This window comes from Ranitomeya imitator, chromosome 6 (genome assembly GCF_032444005.1).
Source record: "Ranitomeya imitator isolate aRanImi1 chromosome 6, aRanImi1.pri, whole genome shotgun sequence".
In the NCBI taxonomy this organism is placed as follows: Eukaryota; Metazoa; Chordata; class Amphibia; order Anura; family Dendrobatidae; genus Ranitomeya; species Ranitomeya imitator.
Window position 1 is genome coordinate 468,140,413 of NC_091287.1, and position 21,802 is coordinate 468,162,214.

Consider the following 21,802-nt stretch of genomic DNA (forward strand, 5'->3'; position numbering starts at 1 on the left):
TATCAAAGAAATTTTACCACTATCATGAAGTACAATATGTCACGAAAAAACATTCTCTGCATCAGTGGAATCTGTTGAAGCGTTCCAGAGTTATGACCTCATAAATTGACAGTGGTCAGAATTGTAAAAATTGTCTTGTCACTAAGGGGTTAAAACGTGACACAACAAGAGACAAAATTTAGCATCGAAACATGATAAAAACTCACTTAAGAAAAACACAAAAATGCAATGACAACCTACAAGTAACCTAATTTAAATATAGGTGCCGAAATGGTGCAAAAATTCTGCAACTTCAAAAATACCAAAATAATGTTTAACTGTTTTATTTTCAATGGGGCAAAAGGGGAGTGATTTGAACTTTTGTGTTTTTTTGTTTTTTTTTCATATTGCTAAAACCTTTTTTTTAAACATTTTTTACTGACTGCAAAAGTCCTCTTAGGAAACTTGTAGCAGCGGGCTTCAGCCCCACTATATGTAGCATAGATCATGACGTGCATGTGGGTCATCAGCAGACCCCGATCTGTCATGAAAACTCATCGGCGTCCCGCGATCACATGACAGGGGTGCCGATGGGTGGGACTAATGACACGCTTCTGGTCAGTGTATGTTAAATACTGCTGTAAGTGATTGACAGTGGGATTTAACGGGATAACAGCCATGGACAGAGCACCGCTCCACCCGTGGCTGTTAAGGGCACTTAAGGGCTTATTAAACTGAGCCTACATCAAAGGCAGGGACACGAGCTTTGACGTAAATATACATCAAAGATAGTGAAGGGGTTAATACACAGGATATACTGAATCTTTTCTCACAAAACTATATATCAATCTCCTCAGCTCCTCCTTTTCAACTGTAAAGCGCTGCGGTCAACTGTAAAGCGCTGCAGAATATGTTGGCGCTATATAAATAAAGATTATTATTATTATTTCTGGGGACAGGTTCCCTATACGAGAATGTCGAGTAGACAAGACTCTATAGCAGATATGTATCCATGTATAAATAAATAGGATTTTAGAGAGTCCTTTTTTTCTTTTCTGCTATCAATAGTTTCCTTTCAATGATAATGATGTTTATAATAGTTGTGCTTTTAACATATGAAGTTACTGCAAAAATCAGAGCATCACAAATGGGTGATTTGAAATAATTGTCAATGACAATGCTACAGTATATACCTGACACCCACTGACACTACGTGACAGCTAATTCCCTGCATCACAAGATGCTGCACTGCGCCAATGTATATTGGCCATATCAAGAATATAGTAGAGAGTAATAATAAAATAATAATAAATATGTCTGAATAATAAATATGTCTGACTCACGAAGTCCCTGATATGTAATCCACGACTGATCAATCAACCACCGCTAACGTCCTTGTATCTGTTTACACCTGATTTTCATTGAGAGTGGCTAGAAAGAATAAGGTCCGTGACAAGTCCACCCACACCAGCCTCCTACAAGACTGTTCTAGAGCGCCAGCTCCGTCGGGTGATTCATGGTCACATTTACACTATTGTCAGGAAATTGAGCATGACAAAAACAATAAAATATGCATAGTGGTAAATTTGCAACACTTCCAGGCATGTTAAATGCCTTTCATCATCGTGTAGAACATTCTGCCGTCAATGTCCAACTAAAGGCTTCATGTTAAGAGTGACAGTCGTCTATGTTCCTATCTTAATAATCCGGGAAAGGGGAAAAAAATTATTTATGGAGTTATATATAAAGGGGTTGCCTATTTTATTTTTATTTTAACAAGAGTTGTGGCATCTACTAATATATAATTATTACATATTATCCTTCAGTCTAAAGCCCCACTGACTGTACAGATCTCCACTTCTTAAAATGACAATTGACGTAGAACCTCGTGACCAGACCTGTTTTCCCAGCTTCCTCCAATAGAAAAACACTGCACGCGGGAAAGCTGTTTTTCGATTGGAAGAAACTGATTGGCAAATCTGATCACATGCTCCTCCATCAACGACAATTTTGTTAGACTCTAACTTAATGCATTTTCAGGAATTAACACATGTGTATAGCCGCAATGAACAGTTTGCAACCCCATGTTTTGTATTAAAGCATCTAATGTGCTAAGGTCATTGTGAAGGGAGGAGGAGCAGGTGAGCTGTGACATCACCTATTGCGATTAGTGGATCCTGTGTAATCAGCTGTGTATAGAGGTGTTACCTGTCATTGGAATCCTGCCTCTGATATGAGGCCTGGCTGTAAATTCTTCCTTAAAGGGCAGGACATCTACATCTAAAAAAAGCTCCAGTGGCCACTGCAAAAATTGCAATATTCCTTTTTTCTTCTCAGAAATTCGTGATATAAAAATAATAAATACAAAAAGATATTTAATTTAACACAAAGTGATAATTTAAACAATAGGTAATTTTCTGATGATAGTTTCCTTTTAAAATATAGCAATAAGAACACAAAGTCCCCAAATCAACAACACACCTACAGAAATCTAGCACCCATAACGTGTAGTCATTATACTCAGGAGAGTTGTCATACTGAAGGTAGGGTGGCTCTGGGGCCATTGTACTGTAAATAGAGAGCTGTGGGGGCCATAACACTGTTTAAAGGGAGAGCTCTGGAGCCATCATACTCTGGGTAAGGGAATATGGGGGCCATCATACTGTGTATAGGGAGCTGTGGAGACATCATACTATGTATAGGGAGCTGTGGAGGGAGACGTCATACTGTGTATAGGGAGCTGTGGAGACATCATACTATGTATAGGGAGCTGTGGAGGGAGACGTCATATTGTGTATAGGGAGCTGTGGAGACATCATACTATGTATAGGGAGCTGTGGAGGGAGACATCATACTGTGTATAAGGAGCTGTGGAGACATCATATTGTATATAGAAAGATGTGGGAGCCATCATACTCTGTATAAGGGAATGTGGGGGCCACAATACTGTGTATAGGGAGCTGTGGAGACATAATACTATGCATAGGGAGCTGTGGAGACATCATATTGTATATAGAAAGATGTGGGAGCCATCATACTCTGTATAAGGGAATGTAGGGGCCACAATACTGTAAATAGGGAGCTGTGGAGACATAATACTATGTAGAGGGAGCTTTGGAGACATCATATTGTACATAGAAAGATGTGGGAGCCATCATACTCTGTATAAGGGAATGTGGGGGCCACAACACTGTGTATAGGGAGCTGTGGAGACATCATACTATGCATAGGGAGCTGTGGAGACATCATATTGTATATAGAAAGATGTGGGAGCCATCATACTCTGTATAAGGGAATGTGGTGGCCACAATACTGTATATAGGGAGCTGTGGAGACATCATACTATGTAGAGGGAGCTTTGGAGACATCATATTGTACATAGAAAGATGTGGGAGCCATCATACTCTGTATAAGGGAATGTGGGGGCCACAACACTGTGTATAGGGAGCTGTGGAGACATCATACTATGCATAGGGAGCTGTGGAGACATCATATTATATATAGAAAGATGTGGGAGCCATCATACTCTGTATAAGGGAATGTAGGGGCCATAACACTGTGTATAGGGAGCTGTGGAGACATCATATTGTGTATAGGAGGGTGTTTGCCATAATACTGTGCTGTTTGGGTATCAAACTTTGCTGAAGTCTCTCTGGGGTAATCATACTGAGCTTGTATTTGGTAAATCACTGTAGAGGTATCATACTGTATTTGGGAGGTATTTTGGGGACATCATGCTCAAAGGGAGCAATGAAAGAGGTATCATATTAGGTGAAAATACTACGGTACTTTCCTGAGCAAATGACATTGATAACTTATGCCTCAGACAGTTCATCGATATCGGATTTGTGGGAATCCAGCGTCTAGTTCCCCTACTGATCAGCTTAATAGCCTCTGCCAGCAGCTGGATGTATATATGTATGGGACTATATTGTACAGCTCTCTCCAATGTGTCATTTTGCATTATCTTTAAAGGGGTTTTCCAGACCAGGGCTAATTTTCTTCAGGCACTGAATCTCACAATGACCAGTTGAATGGGGTAGAAGAGCCAAATCCTTGTATTATGTATCTATTATGCACACGTGGTAATAAACAAGGGTAACATAGTAACATAGTTAGTAAGGCCGAAAAAAGACATTTGTCCATCCAGTTCAGCCTATATTCTATCATAATAAATCCCCAGATCTACGTCCTTCTACAGAACCTAATAATTGTATGATACAATATTGTTCTGCTCCAGGAAGACATCCAGGCCTCTCTTGAACCCCTCGACTGAGTTCGCCATCACCACCTCCTCAGGCAAGCAATTCCAGATTCTCACTGCCCTAACAGTAAAGAATCCTCTTCTATGTTGGTGGAAAAACCTTCTCTCCTCCAGACGCAAAGAATGCCCCCTTGTGCCCGTCACCTTCCTTGGTATAAACAGATCCTCAGCGAGATATTTGTATTGTCCCCTTATATACTTATACATGGTTATTAGATCGCCCCTCAGTCGTCTTTTTTCTAGACTAAATAATCCTAATTTCGCTAATCTATCTGGGTATTGTAGTTCTATAAAGGGTATAAAGGATATAACTATGAAAATCGGCACAAGCCCTTCAGGGGTCATGTACAGACTATAGCAGGGGTGGGGAACCTTTTTTCTGCAAAGGGCCATTTGGAATTTTATAATAATTTTCGGCGGCCATATAAAATTATTAAATTAAACATTAGCCAACTATATGTATTCAAACATTTAAATAACTCCCACCTAATGTGATGGCTGGAATTACTTCTCTTTGGTGAGGTGTGCGAATTTGTGAGGTACTGATGATGTTGCTACTCGCAACTGGTTTTCTAAGTTTGCATCAGTCAGTCTTGAGCGAATCCTGCCCGGTGCCTGAACAATGAACCCCGGTGAACTTTAAGTCTCCCAGCAGCGTTATGGTTTCCGTCATGGAGGTGGCGCTATGCGTGTTCGGTCACCACTCTGTGTATGGAGAGCACTGGCTGTAGCCGCAGCCTCCCGCACTGACCGACCGCTTCTCTGCATTGGAAACTGTGTCGGGGGGGGGACGCCGTTACTGAACACTGCTGGGAGGATTAGAGTTCATTTCCTCCCAGCAGTGGGGTTTTATATGCAGGAGCCAGGCAGGTTCAGAACACTACTAACCTGCAGATTAACCCCATTTCTGGGGTCTAAGGTATGCAGCACACGGAGAGTACACGGGACCTGAGGTATACAGCACATGGGGAGTACATGGTGCCTAAGGTATACAGCACACGGAGAGTACACGGGGCCTGAGGTATATAGCACATGAGTGGTACACGGGACCTGAGGTATACAGCACAAAGGTAGTACATGGTGCCTGAGGTATGCAGCACATGGTTGGTACATACCTGAACAGTAGCAGGGTACATCCCTGTGTATTAGTAGTTTGCTTCCAACACATTTGTAAATATTACACCTAATCAGCTGAATTGCTGTACTAGAAACCATGCAGTGGCTACAGCAGGACGTCCACCATCATCATCATCATGACCATTTCCTCTGCAGTATAAGGTGCCCCCCAATTATTATGAGAAGCGTGGCCTTCCCTGGATGACCTCAGTGATAGCAGGGATACAAGGAGGGGCCGAGTACAGATGATCCATCTTCTGTGGACCAGCCACTCTCCACACCTAGCAGTCACTGCCACAATTACCTTTGCACACCCTACAGAACCTGCAGCTTGGCTTCATTACATGCCACAGGGCACCGGTTGTGCTTTGCTAGTAATCCGGCTGCCCTCCCTAGCCCAGCAGCATACCTGTAGACTTCCTTCTCTCCAACTTGCTTGTTCTCTCTCCAATGCTGACTCTCCCTACAGCAGCCCACATCCTTTTACCAAGCAAAGCCTTTCTGGAGCGTGGCATGCTGAGAATTGTAGTCTCTACGGTGTTATTCATTCTTCTATGACACACAGAACGTCGGACACAATACAGAGTGCACCTCTAAAGAATTAAAGGGCCCGCGGCCAAAAACAGGCAAAGTGGCTGCGGCCCTAGCTGCTTCAGGGCAAACTGGATAAACCCTGAAAGTAAAATTAGAGAAGACAACTCGGACCTGGTTTCCTAAAAGGCCATCGAGAGTATCATGTACTTGGAGCGCCCCCATGGGGACGTGGGGTACTTGGTACAGGGTCCTGCGGTTCACAGGGGGATGTCACAGTGGCTGACCTGGTCCGTGACCCTGGGACATCCGTGTAAAAGCGAAAGGTCTTTAAAGGGATAACGTTTGTGTTCGTGATGCCACCTGTGGTATTCGGTCAGGGTAACCAACGCTGCTTTAAGGGGTCCGCTGGGGTGATGTTATGGCAACTAGATGGTATACCTTCCCACAGGTGAAGTATATCCCCAGGGCTTCCCGGTGTGTAGATGGTGCTATGGTGAGAGGCGCAGAGAACGAGGACACAAGGTTGCAGTCTCTTTACCTTTATTGAAGACTTCAGCATCCACAGTCCAGGGCACTAGATCACAGGGCAGGCAGAGTCCGGCCAGTTTGGAGGCAAGTCCAGAGTCCCCTTGTCCAAGTGGAAATCAGTAGTCTTCCCTTGCGCTGCAGTGTTGTAGTTCCTTACTGCCTAAGGCTTCACATAAGGTCCTCACAAATTTAATGTCTTTCTCTCTGTCCCCCATATAGGATAGGACAAACCCGTATGGCTGGTGGCTTGAGGCTGTTTATAGGTACTCTAGCACGCCCCGGCCTCCAAAGATTGCCACCATGCCTCCTGGGTGTAGGGTGAACAGGTAACTTGCAATTAGCTGTCCTGCTGGTCTCTGGAGCAAAGCATAAAGGTCCTTAGTCCCTCAGTGTTCTGGCTACCGGGCTTCTGCGCCTCAGAAGGAGGCAACCTATGTAGGGCTGGTCCCCTTCTGGTATCCTCTCCTTTGCTACGACTTCCTTCATGCTTGCTGTAATACAGCTCTGCCTTCTGAATATCTCTTTCTAGGAGCTTCAGCTCTGAGGGCATGCACAGCTCTGTGTCCTTTCTCCTTCATTCACTGACAGGATCCCACCCCTGTCAGGGACCAACTAACTGAGCTGAGCTCAGCCAGCAACTAACTAACTTTCCCTACAGGCGACCAGTTTTACCTATGTGGGGAATGACCTAATAAATAGGAGCAGAAGCTCCCCCTGGTGGTCTGGAGTGTGAAATGTGTTGCATGTTTGTGATACCTGGATGCAGGTATCATTCTTTGCCTCCAAACGTAGCATCACTCTCCTTGAGAGGAAAGCAATACCACTGCAATGACCAGGACCCTGGGGCGCCGCATACCTCCTAAGGAATCAAGGGAGAGTGCAGCGTATGAAAGAAACCACAGCAGTTCACTCATCTGACTGGCCTAGATACTCAGAAGTAAAACTAGAACTCCAAGTAGAATCCACTGAAGACTGTTAGTAGAAGAGACCAGCTGGGTTTTGGTTTAAATAGTAGCACCTGCAGTGTGATAGGACAGGCTAGTTAAAAAAAACGAAAAACACCTGCTCTCCAAAAAGAATGGACATAGGTAACAGATAATCAGCACCCGGACAGCGACAGAACATGGTGACACTGACAGAAGAGCACAGGCCACCAGATCGAATCTCGAGGCATGACGGTATCTTATGCCAATACTGTAACACACAGTTCCTCATCCGAAAAACCCTTTAATGATATTGCTCTGGTTTTTATAGATGAAAGGTGGGCCCTAAGACATTCCCCAGTCCGACATTAGTAGTAAGGATGAGGAAAGGGTGAGAGTCTGTGTGGGTTAAGGTTCATGCTTACTTAAAAACTGTGTGCACACATCGTTCATGATGACAAATGGTCTCCCTTTCTGTCAGTATTATGGACACTTTGGTGCCCTGTGTAGTGCTTCTGTAAAGCAGCATGTTCTAGAAGTGATGTTTATTTAAAAAAGTTTGCCAATGTGAGAAATCAGATGTACAATAGAGATATCACATGGCTCCTCACATGGCTCCTCACGTGGCAACTTGGCACAGGTTTATTTTAGAAGTGGCATGAGGACAAGGTAACAATAAAAACATTATATCATGAGTGGTTATAAGCCAAACAATAACTGAAAGACCTGTAGAGATACGAGCTTCATACATGCAGATTTTATGTTTCAAAAATGTTCCTTCCCTTTGTACCCTCTGTGACCATTCTGTGCCGGTAACATATTCACTAATTCACAGTAAACTAATTTTGTAGTATAAGAAGCAATAAGAGAATTCGCAACCTGATTCTTATCTCGTTGAAGAGTCAAATATTTTCCTATTACAAAATAATATCACCCGATGGTTCCCCAGCTGTCGTGTCACTCAAGAACATTGGTCCTTATTCATTAGCATAATACTGCATTATGGAGAAGTGTGCATGAAAAGGTTTTATGAGCAAAGTGAACTGAAGGCATCATTGTCAACTGTCATTGACTTAACTACAGTGGGAACATGATCTGCTGAAGATGGAAGGTAACAACTGAGAAATTATTTGTACACTAAATCACGATACAGCTGTCGGTCAAAAGCATGTTCAGTCCATGGTTATTTCTACTAATTTCACTATAAACGTGCAAAGTTGTGGTTCAACTTATTTCAGTGCTTATTTCAATGACGAAAAAATCTGCTACCAGACCCCCAGAACTACAATGTGGAATCCAAAATTCCCAATCCTTCTTTCCTTTAATATCTGCTATTTAGTAACAGATGAAAGGCCACCAAACACATTAGAATATTAGCCAATACTGATATTGTGCAAACTTTTTTGACAGCTGTGGAAAATGCTGCAAAGTAAGAATGCTTTGAGAAATAGAAGAAATAATAGTTTAGTTTTATCAATGAAAAGCCAAAGTGAATGAACAAAAGAGAAATATAAATCAAATCGATATTTGTTATGATGTTTCTTTTCCATCAAAACATTTCTATATACACATGCACACAGTTTTTGAAGGAACTCAGCAAGGAAGTTGCTCCTAACATCTTGGAGAACTAACCACAGATCTTCTGTAGATACAATATAGGCTTGTTCAATCCTTCTGCCCCTTATGTAGACCCAGACAGTTTTGATGATGTTGAGGCCATATCATCACTTCCAGAACTCCTTGCTCTTCTTTATTCTGAAGATTCTGCAGTTATTAGTGACATTGGCTGTATGTTTGGGGTACTTTTATGCTGGAGAATATATTTGAATCCAATCAGATGCCTCCCTGATTCAAATTCAGCAAATCTCGTGAATATTATCAAGATATTCCATTTACAACTTATTGCTTTAAAAATATAGTAGAGAAACCCTTTAATGAAAAGTTTATATCATGTTTAACAGTGGAATAGTACAGCATGATGACATCCTATTTAACCTTACTTTTGTTCCACAAAATAAAAGACTTATAGACTTGCGTCTTAGTGAGTATTCATTTTGTAGGCCTGAAGTAATGGATCTTCTTACTTTGCCCCCTCTGTTCAGTTAATTAGACATGTTTTAATGGGTGTCTGGGATTAATCTACTACAGAATAGCCTTACTTTAGTTAATAAGGTGAGGAACTGTATAATGTAATTAAGTAAAGCTCCATAGCAGTTCTTTAAACAACAGTAAAGCAATACTGTGCTAATAGATGGCCATGTTAATATATGGAGTTAATTTAGAGCTAGAACACCATTTTCCAAATTTGAAAGAAATGTTTGTAGGAGAAAAATGTGCCGCCTTAATTGTGCTGTTGGGTCATAAGGGTATATTGTGTAATTAAAAAGCCTTGGCTAAAATGATGGTGTCTAGTATAAATGATTCCAGATATTATTGGCCTATATTATTATTGAACTATTGAACATTTAGCACGATATATTATTTAAAAATCCATAAGAGGAAAATGAATTTATTTTTCATTGTATCTTAAAATAGTCTAATGCATATTTATAAGGAGACAGGAATAATGTAATAGTTAGCGCTTATAACATACATATACTAAATGGATAAAAGTGTTGGGACACATGTCTTAATAATTAAATTCAGAATTTTTATTTGGCTGCTTTGCCACAAGTGTATAAAATCCATAAAATTCAGCCCCTCACCATGCTGTCTGCCTTTACTAACATTTGTGACAGAATGGGTTGTTCTGAAAGGCTCACTGATACCAGCGCGGTCCTGTAATACGGTGTCATGTCAACTCCAAAGCTGCAAACCTCCACATTATTGGAATGGCTTTCCATAACCGCACAGCTGAAAGCAAACCAAGCACAATGCAAGCATCAGGTGGAGTGGTGGAAGGCATGCCACCACTCGAATCTGGAGCCATGAAAATGTGTTCTGAGGAATGATGAATCACACTATCCTATCTGGCATTGATTCATAAATGAGTTTGGGTTTAGTGAATGCCAGGAGAATGTTATCTGCGTGAATGCGTGTTGCCAAGTGTAAAGATTTATGGCCAAGAGATAATGCTACACGGTTGTTCTCAGGAACGACCTAATCTTCTTAGTTCCAGCTAAAGCAAATCTTAAGGTACCTTCACACTAAACGATATCGCTAGCGATCCGTGACGTTGCAGCATCCTCGCTAGCGATATCGTTTAGTTTGACACGCAGCAGCGATCAGAATCCTGCTGTGATGTCGTTGGTCGGGGCTAGAGGGCCAGACCTTTCTTTGGTCGCTGGCTCTCCCGCTGACATCGCTGAATCGGCGTGTGTGACACCGATTCAGCGATGTCTTCGCTGGTAACCAGGGTAAACATCGGGTTACTAAGCGCAGGGCCACGCTTAGTAACCCGATGTTTACCCTGGATACCATCCTAAAAGTTAAAAAAACAAACGCTTCATACTTACCTTCCGCTGTCTGTCCTTGGCGCTGTGCTTTCCTGCACTCACTGTGAGCATAGCGGCCGGAAAGCAGAGCGGTGACGTCACCGCTCTGCTTTCCGGCCGCTGTGCTCACAGCCAGTACAGAGAAGCAGAGCGCCGGGGACAGACAGCGGAAGGTAAGTATGAAGCGTTTGTTTTTTTAACTTTTAGGATGGTATCCAGGGTAAACATCGGGTTACTAAGCGCGGCCCTGCGCTTAGTAACCCGATGTTTACCCTGGTTACCGGCATCGTTGGTCGCTGGAGAGCTGTCTGTGTGACAGCTCTCCAGCGACCAAACAGCGACGCTGCAGCGATCCGGATCGTTGTCTGGATCGCTGCAGCGTCGTTTAGTGTGAAGGTACCTTTAGTGTTTCAGCATGCCAAGACATTTTGGAGAATAATATGTTTCCAACTTTATGGGAACAGTTTTCAGAAGGTTTGATGGGCAAATCTTGACCAATATCAGCGGACGTGATATTCAGAAAAATCCTATTCACTTTGCTGGAACTGTAATACATTGCATTTTTTGCACAGTGAAAATGTAAGATGTCTAGGGCGGTAGCCATGAGCAAGCTGCTGCTTCTCCACTCCCTGGTACTTTACAAAGAGTGTCCAAGTCCATATGTGTTGTGCTGTGAAGTTTGCTTTCCACTCACTTGTTGGTCAGAGGCCCTCGTTGTATCTACATCCTTAGCCACACACATCAGAGGACACCCGATTTGTTTAAACATATTAAATTGTTCTGGACAGTTCAATTACATTGGTCTTTAACATGCTGTATCGGGCACAGCAATCTGCGGTTCCAGTTCCATCAATACAGTACTTTTCAAGCCTTTGCTGACGTTCAGCTAGGACTATCCTCTTGTCAGCCTCAGGGAGTCCCCGCCCGGCCCCAGAGCATTCCTGAAATCCATTACATATCCTTCTCACAGTTCTCCGTCTGGCTTCCTCTGTATGGCAGGGATTAGGGCATACTCCTCAGTGCCTTGTTTGGGCAGGAGGTCCCTGATGTTACAGGAAGGTCCGCAGGGAATTTGGTACAAACTCATGCAGCCAAAATGATATGTACTCCATGTGTTAGGAGTCGAGTTTCCTCTGCTGCACAGGGGGAATCTCGATCCGTCTCCGCTGCGGTCTCCCATTTTCCTCCAGCCGCAGTGGAGCCTGCTCAGCAGGGACGTCGATCCCAGCGTCTCGCTCAGTCTGACTCTGTGAGAAGAGTTACTGCTGCTTCTCCAGCTTCTGCCTGTAAAGCCTATACTGGTCAGCAGCGAGTGGACTTCTCTGGGACTAAGTCCTTGTCTGCGCACACTGAGCATGCCCAGGGCAAGATCTCCCGTTGGAGATCGAGGGTCATGTCCTCAGACTCTGCAGCGCATTCTATTGGTCCTCTTGGCAGGTCTTGGAAGGGCAAAGTTTCTGTGGCCGCTTCCTGTCCTGCAACTATATAAACTGCGCATGACCGCACGGCCATGCGCTAGTGTACAATTTAATACATGTGTTTGTTGTGAGTGCAAGTCGTTCTTTAAATTCCCCTACCCTATTGTATGATTGTTCGCGTATGGAGTATGGCTGCTATCTAGCGCCCGACTTATCACTCAACGTGTCACACACGTGTCAGCGTCTACTGCTGTGACCGCCAGTGCGGTGCCACGCGCCAGTGTGCGCTTCCTGACCCACGTCTGGGTGCTTAGTGGTGCCTGCCAGCACGGCACAGTTCGCACTTCGGTGTCTTAATTATATAATTCCTTTCACACCCAGTTGCGGTGTAGTGCCAGCAAGGGTCTAATCAGACTACAATCCCTGTTGGGGTTTAGTTCGCTGACCACTTGCTCGCGCTCTATGTGCGGTACCGCGGTCCTGTGACGCAACAGGATCGCTTTCTTCACGCTGGGTCAGGTTTAACCCACGCGTGTATACTTTTGAATACCGCCATATTGTCTGTCATTTCCTAGCAGCAGGTTTCACCTGCACGGTGGACCCCGGACTGCGAACGCATCTATATCATCTCTCTTGGTGCGTTCCGCTAGTCCTAACACCATGTGCCTCCAGCCCACTGCACCTTGAACTTGATCTTCGCACGAACCTCACACTACATCTAACTAAACCAGGAAGTGATTCCCTTTTTACTTGACCTTCTGCCTCCCATCCTGGGCTAGTCCCAAACATTTACCCATATCATTCACTATTCCTATCAGTATGCATTGGCAAAGGCACATCACTACCTATCTTGCTCAATCTGTCACTTCCCTGGGTCCTAAACCCTAACCGATATATAATCCTATGCTTACCCTACACCTGAGCTGAGTGTACCAGAGTTACCTTAGGCGTCACCTTGCTGTACCCACACAGCAGCATCAGTACTTATCACATTTTACATTAGTTACAAGGCACTCTATACATTTATACAATTATAAAATGCATAAAACTACATGTCAATAGTTCACACTATGCAATTTGTGGTCTTCAGAAGCAGGTATACGACAGTCCCTTTCACACCATTAGAAAAATACGCAACATCGAAAATGCACCAAATATTCAACATTATAATTAAGCCTTAAAGGGGTTGTCCAACTTTATGGGGAAGTTGTTTTCTTTTTTTACTTAAATGCATGTATTTTGAGCTATGAAAACCTTTTTGCAATTGAGTTTCATTACAAATTTTGCACCATTTGGATGTTAGAAATGCTTTGCTTTTATTCACATTCAACTTTAAGGCAGTCTGTGGGCTTAAATCAACTGAGAGGAGCTCAGAAAAAGATAAAAAAAGAGTTAAACACCTTCCTGTTAGATGTCAGAGTGAGCTCACTGACTAATGTTCAGGTGAAGGGGTCGGCTACTTTTTCTTGTTAGTGCAGCTTCTTGATCTGCACTTCTGTATATAAAATGGCTGATGGTGGAGGAGCATGTGACCAGACCGGTCCATCAGCCTCCTCCAATTGTAAAACACCTAAATGGGAAAGCTGCTTTTCTATTGGAGGATGCTTTGTTCAGTATCAAGTATGAGTGCCACATGCAGAAATACACGCACTTTCACGACTTGGGACATGGGACACTTCAAAGGAATAGCCGCCCCACCAAATCATTGTAATGCCGATCTGATAGTGTATCATAATTCCATGGCTTTTCCTTATTGGTGTTGTAATTTCAATGTTGAGGAGTGTATATGATGTGGTGGAGGAGCCCATAGGCTTTGTTCACACTTACATTTGTGCTTTCTATTTGTAATGAAAACCTTGATGCCAGTGCCATATGCGACATTCAACAGTTGACACAAGAACCTGATGGATGCGATTGAAGTTGTGTTCTCTGCCATTTTGTAGGCAAAAATTGTTCCAGGCAAAACTATTCTATCAAATATGATCGAATATGTGAGGGATAGGGATGAGCGGACCCATGGAATTTTGGATAGTGGTACGCAACCCAAACTTTTTCTAAAGTTCAGTTTAGGTATCAGAACTGTACCTAAACTTGAACCAGAACCTGAACCCCATTGAAAAGAATAGGGTCTAGTGATGGGCAAACATACTCAGATAACATCTTATGCGAGAATGCCTGGGTGTTATCCAAGCATCTTGCTCGTATATTATGTCTCTGCAACTGCTTGATTTGTGGCCATAAGACAACCTCAACGCATATGGGGATTGCGTTAAAAATAGGCAATCCCCACATGAGTTGAGGCTGTCTAACAGCTGTAAATCATGCAGCCGCAGATACTCAAACATAATATACCAGCACACCCAAGATACTCGGATAACAGATGAGCATGCTCAGATAAGACGCTATCCAAGCACGTTAGCCCATCACTAATAGGGAGTTGAACTTTTGAGCTGGAAAATTAGTTATCTCTCTCCCTGCCTCCCTACTTATCTCTCGCTCTTTCTACAGTGGACTTCCCCCCGCAATTATGAACATTGCAATGGACTTCCGAGAGAAGTCTGTGTTCGGACACTTACTGTCAGGTACGAATGCCTTCATGTTCGGGGGTCACTCATCTCTAGGGAGGGAGACACTTCATTTGGGTCTTTCAATGCAAGTGTGAACAGAGGGGAATATTCCTCAAACTAAGGATATGGGCACAGGATGTGTTTACAACACTGGAGAAACTGCCAAGTTTTATAAGGCAAAGGCACTTAAGCTGTTTCACTGGCAGATTTCCAATCAGTTTTGCAGTGGATCTGCCACCGTCATTTTTCTTTATACTTTCCAAATGAAGTCACCCAAAGAAAAGAAAATTTTATTTAGAATATAATAAATAGAAAATATATACATCATACAATATTCAGACAGAGGACAGGAATTTTACCCGAGTATGTTGCACAGAAAAAGATAAAGAGCATCCATACAGGCTCTGGGAACATGTGGTTCATGTAAAAACACCAACCCATCAACATGCATTTGTATAAAGCCAGATCAAGCTGGTCATAAAGTGCGCAGTGCAAGTGCAAGTGCCTAGATGAGTTATTAAATATATAATAAAGACCAACACATACCTATATTTGTACGCCCGTCCTCAGTATCAAAAGAACCCTGGTGCGCGTTTCGCGTACTGCTTTCTCAAGGGGAAAATGTGCATGTCATGTCTCAAGATAAGCTGGTTTATATGGTGTTAGTACTCACATACTGGCAAATAGTGTGTCGCGCATGGCACCACCGCCACCGGGTCTCAGGTGCAACAGCCACCGGCACTCAACTTCGGCATGCGAGGAGGAAATCCCCTGTGACATCACATCCACAAGCAGAAGATAGAACAGGCCTTAGGTGAATTGCCGGACTCCGGTGTGTAGAGCTCATGTGCGTTGCCATTTTGTTGGAGCCCTAAATTTACTATTGGAAAACCTCACAGTACCCCGACGCACCGATGCAGAGATAGCGTAAGTCACTTCCCAATTATGTTTAAGCTATACAAATACATACCGCGACCCTGCATATGAACATCACCATTAGTATATAAATCGCACCTACCATTAATTATAAAAGTTATATGGCAGAACACACAGTGATGCAATATCAAAAAATCACAGAGATTTTAACCAATAACCATACAATAACAAGAGGATTTAAAAATATAGCCTTTATAAAAAAAAAAGGGGTCCGCTTCATAAGCTTGCTTGAATTCCAGATAGGTCCAGGGAAAATTCCCGATATAAAATACATAGGATAGGGTCCCCTATATAGTCCTCTTGAGCTATCAATGGGTTGAAGGGTCTCAATCATCACAAGTGAGTAGACACAACCATGTCTCAAACCACGACAAAGATGATTTTTTTTATATAAAACGGGTTACTATAATAAAAGAGAAAATAAGAACAAAAATAAAACGCACACTCAAGACATAACAAAAAGTTAAAAACACACAGAGAATTATAAATATGGAGCAAAGCTCAGTTTCTCATTCAGTCCAACAGGGGACATGGTACCAAGCTCCATAATCCACTTGGTTTCCATCTGTGCTAGCATCTGTTTCAAATTTCCACCCCTGATGCCCCCATGTATCCTATCAATACCTCTAACTTTAAGACCACAAGGGTCAGAGTTATGGTATAACTTAAAATGTCTAGGGAGAGTCTTTAATGGAGAAAGATCCTCCACCACCTCCGCCGCAACAATGTCCCTCACATGCTCCCTTACTCTGATTCATTGTTCCCTAGATGTCAGGCCAATGTAAATTTTAGAGCAGGGGCACTGTGCAAAGTAAACCACGTATGAGGTAGTACAAGAAATATAGTGGGTAATCTTATATTTCCGGGTACCATCCATGGTCATAAACGTCTTAGCTCTTATAATATTATGTAAATTGCATGCCTTGCAATTCCCACAGGGAAAGCAACCCCACCTATATTTCCAATTACCAAAAAAGCTCTTCTGGGGAGCCACATAGCAGCTCTTCACCAATTGGTCATTGAGATTTTTACTTCTCCTTGCCGTAATCAGCGGTCTTTTTGAGATTTCTTTATTCAATATAGAGTCCGTCTGAAGGACAGGCCAGTGCTTGGTTAGAATGTGGCGGATAGTATCCCACTGACAATTGAAGGTTGTAATAAATCTAACAGGGGGGTCCCCCTTGTCCTTCATTTTACCACTATTGCAAAGTAATCCCTGTCGTGGGGTATTCTTAGCTCGATGGTAATCATGTTTAATATTCCTCCGACTGTACCCTCTCTGTTATGACCTGGTGGTGAGGACAATAATGGACCTGGTGGTTAAGAGCACACGGAATGACCTGATAGTTACTAATAATACAGGACAAGCTCTGAGACGTGGGAACTCTGCTGACCGCAATCCCTAATCCCATCACACACACTAGAAATAGCCGTGGATTGCTCCTAATGCTCCCTATGCAACTCGTCACAGCCTAAGGAACTAGCTAGCCCTAAAGATAGAAAAATAAAGCCTACCTTGCCTCAGAGAAATTCCCCAAAGGAACAGGCAGCCCCCCACATATAATGACTGAGTTAAGATGAAAATTACAAACACAGAGATGAAATAGATTTAGCAAAGTGAGGCCCGACTTACTGAACAGACAGAGGATAGGAAAGGTAACTTTGCGGTCAGCACAAAAAACTACAAAAAGACCACACAGAGGGTGCAAAAAGACCCTCCGCACCGACTCACGGTGCGGAGGCGCTCCCTCTGCGTCCCAGAGCTTCCAGCAAGCAAGACAAAAATCAAAATAGCAAGCTGGACAGAAAAAATAGCAAACAGAGAAAAACAAGCAGGAACTTAGCTTCTGCTGGGAAGACAGGTCACAAGCACGATCCAGGAGCGAACTAGACCAATACTGGAACATTGACAGGTGGCATGGAGCAATGATCTAGGTGGAGTTAAATAGAGCAGCCAGCTAACGAATTAACCTCGTCACCTGTGGAAGGAACCTCAGAAGCCGCAGCCCCACTCACAACCACCAGAGGAAGCCCATGGACAGAACCAGCCGAAGTACCATTCATGACCACAGGAGGGAGCTTAACAACAGAATTCACAACACCTCTCTCCAAAAAACTGTCCCTTAGATCTTTTGCCTGTTCTTCAATCCTATCCACTGTGGAGCTTGTTTGCTTGGCCCTTAGGAACTGGCCAGTGGGAATGGTCTTAATAGTAGAATAAGCATGTCCAGAAGAGGCATGTAGGAGCGAATTGACCGAAGTTTCCTTCCGATAGATGTCCGTCTGGACGGACCCAAAGTCACCAACCACCAAAGTAATGTCTAAAAAATCAATCTTACGTTCATGCCACTTATATGTTAATTTAATGTTATATATATTATTATTCAAAGTGGACATGAACGTTTCCATTTCAGGGACCGGAGCCTGCCAGATAATCAGAAGGTAATCGATGTAACAAAACCAACACTGCGCATGCCCCATCCCCGTGAAACACCTCCCTCTCCCAATGACCGAGGAAGAGATTCGCGTAGGTGGGCGCACACGCCACCTCCATGGCAGTGCCGCGTTTCTGGAGTTAAAACCGGTCCCTGAAGGTGAAAAAATTATAATACAGAACAAATTGCAACAATTCCAATATTAAATCAACCAGGGGTCCGTCTACACTACCCATCTCTAGAAAGAACGTTACAGCTTGTAGACCCTGAGTATGGTCAATGCATGTATAGAGGAACTCAACATCCGCGGTGACAAAGAGCATATCAGAGTCCAGAGACAGATCATCGACCCTAACCAGGACATCCGCAGAGTCCCTGACTATGCAGCCGCACACTCCGGTCCCGAGTGCCAGCGGCAGTGTCGGGTATTAATGCGAGAGACTCGCACGAGTTTCTCACATTACACACGCACGTGTAACCCCGGCCTAAGTTGTATCATTGTCAGCATAAACCGAGATCTAATTGTTAGTCTGAAAAGAAAATTTTGAAATTCCTTGTAGCAAATTTTTCAACTTCATTTTGAACAATCACTGTTAGAGATGACCAGATCTGAGTAAATTCAGAATTGCTTGGATTTTCTTAGGTAATTTGATTCACAGCAAAGTAATCTTCCGCAAATGGAATGTTCATTATTCCTCATAGAGGCATGGCTGGCAAAGTTTCAATCACAGCTCAGTCCGTAGTGATCGGTGGCTGTAACCACGCCCCTGCACTGACTGACAGCTGCCTCAGCAGTGAATCAGGTCAGAGCTGGTTGTCAGTCAGTGTCAAAGGTTCAGTTACAGCTGCCAATCTTTAGGTACTGAGCGGTGACTAAAGCCACACCGGCCGCACATCTATGACTGTTATCCAGAGGCTTGCTGAAGGAATAAAACTCATTTGCTTCCTGCAGCAGAGCTTTCAATGTGACAGTCCCATGGCTCTAGAACAATATTTAGCTGCAGATTGAGCCTAAATCTGCAGGTTAATAGCATTTTGGAACATAGCAAGGTCCCTATAAAGCAGATCTGTGAGTCGTCATTGACAGTGAAATTTGTATATACTAATAAATATATCTCTTAGACCTGATAAAGCTGCTGTAATTAGTTTAAAAATCCATATCGTTATGGATGGCAAAGTCATGTGCTGACCTCATCAATTGCACATTTTAATATTGGACTTACTATATATGATAGTCATGCTTAGAGATGAGAGAATCTTCTGAAATTCATTTCGGACAGTTTCAAATCAGCCAGCCTATTTAATTAGTTTCTAATATAAAATCATTCCAAACTTAAAGTACCCTGGATGCCATGAACATTTTTTTTTATTGTGCTCTGAGGTCTCTCCAGAACTATAGACCTAATAAATAGATGCTAGGGAAGAGGATAAAGAAAAATCCCACAATATACGCAACTGTGTTCAAATTCATTGTAAATTTTCCCCAAATTCTGGAATCTGGATGTCATTTTTATTTATTATTTTGTGGGCCAGTAATTATTTAAAATAAAAGAAATCAGATGTACTCACCTTTCAGGGACCCTTACCTGACTCAATGCATTACTTCGCCTCAGCTCCCTGGTCCTCCGAGAGGGTTTTCGGTTCTTCCAGTACTGAGGCCCATGTAGTCAGTGGAGTCCAGTGCCTTTTTCTGCCTTTTCTACCTGGTGTAATCTTTTACAATGTGTATGATATCATAGCTGGAAAAAAAAAACACATGAAATGAACTACACATCCAAAACTTATACTGTGATCTATTGTGGCTAAGCAAAAATTTACAAACCTGAACACAATGTTCTTAGAATTTGGTGAACCTCTCAGTGGGTCCCTGACCTTAAAAATATGACGCCATGCGCCAATTACCACCATGATGATAGTGAACCTGCATGGGAAATGACTTGATGCCACAAAGCACCCATATTGCACCCACTGATCCCCCATGACACCAGGCCACACCACTACACAGAGACAGCAATAATTGCCACCACAGAGCCCCCACACTAAGGCCCCCACATTTGCGGTTGTGTCCGCAGCGTTTCTTCTGCAATTATCCGCATGCGTTGTGTGTTCCTATATTTAACATTAGAGATGCATGTGTCCGCGATCGGTTGCGTCTTGCCGCATTTGACGATGCATGCGTCGTTTCATCGTCTGCGGTTTGGCGCTGTAAACGCTACATGTAGTAATTTTTGAGGCGTCAATTTGCATCCTAGAAATTTATGAGGTTGTTAGCGGATGGAATGCGGCAAAAAAAAAACGTATTACTGTCTATGTGAACACATGCAGCCGCAAGCACATGCTTGCATTTGTGAACGTATGCGTTACACCACAGAAAAACATGTCTAGACACTGATTAGCCACCCCCCACATACAAGGTAATAAAGGGAGGGAGTGGACATTTGCAGGTCACTACTCAGCAGACAGGGAAGTTTCCAGACGCAGCAGAGCAGACACAGGAAGGAATCTACACTCAGAACAATGTAAGTATATCCTAGCCAATGCCTTTATTTACTATTTTCTGTCTCTACATGTCCTAATTTCTACCATTTCTTTCTTTCTGCATGCATCAGAATGTCATCTTCTTCTGATTAGGAGCAACGTCCTGGGCCTTCTCAAGCCAAACACGTCAGTGAAGTGAGTACTCAACTCCTCAGATTGGTAAGTATTCACTGTCACATCTACACGTGATAATTTTTTTTTCCTTTTTTTAGAGCACTTCTTCTACTGTGGCAGAGGGTGAGCCAGAGCAGCGGGGTCACGGTCAGGTGGTAAGACGGCAGTGTGTAAGTATACCGAGCTGATTGTTTACTGTACCCTCACTGTACCCTCACTTTAGTATTCTTGAATCTTCCTTTCTTTACTTTCCTCTTTCTTTACATTTTTCTTCTGGACTCCTTTTTTATTTTGACTTTGCGAGCACAATGGACCCTGACATGGCCGTCCGCTCTATGAGCACTATGGACTATGGTATGACTGCCCGCTCTATGAGCACTATGGACTCTGGCATGGCTGCACGCTCTACGAGCACTATGGACTCTGGCATGGCTGCACGCTCTACGGGCACTATGGACTCTGGAATGGCTGCACGCTCTATAAGCACAGTGCAGCTGGACCCTGACAGGTCACCCACCATGACCAGGCCGCAACAAATGAGCCCAGACCATGTAGATCCCAGAAAGGGAAAAAAAATAAAAAAACTGTGTACTATCAGTATTCCTCCCCCCTCACCTCCCAGTGTGTCTGTAATGTTAGGCTTGTCTCACCCTTCTAGTGCGTCTCAGGCCTCTCATGTGTCAAGCCCCATCCCCAAACTACCAGACCCCACTAGTATAATTGCCCCTTCTCCTGCCACCAATGCGTCGTCCACACTTAGCCAGGCCTCACAGCTACACAGCCCCCATTTCCGTCACTCTACCCCAAGCAGGCGCAGTTAAATAAACATTTTGGTTGTTCTAAAATAAATACTACTGTTTTTGCCCCCAATTATGTGTGGTTAATTGTGTATTTCGCCACCGGCAACACACACCGTGCACTAAATAAAACACTATGCTGCACACTTTATTTTTTGGCCACATCATAGCTCCAATAGTTAGCAAGTACATCACTGCAGCTTTGTGTGTTTTTAGTAT

The 21,802-nt window shown here is 43.2% G+C and overlaps 1 long non-coding RNA gene across 1 annotated transcript in view; it reads right to left on the bottom strand.

Annotated features, from left to right (window-relative positions):
• Window positions 1-21,802, bottom strand: part of LOC138641473 (uncharacterized) — a 569,428-nt gene that overhangs the window by 372,994 nt on the left and 174,632 nt on the right. Inside the window, exon 2 of the long non-coding RNA XR_011313868.1 lies at window positions 19,721-19,873. This is a non-coding gene — a long non-coding RNA (uncharacterized lncRNA). The remainder of the gene's footprint in view (window positions 1-19,720; window positions 19,874-21,802) is intronic.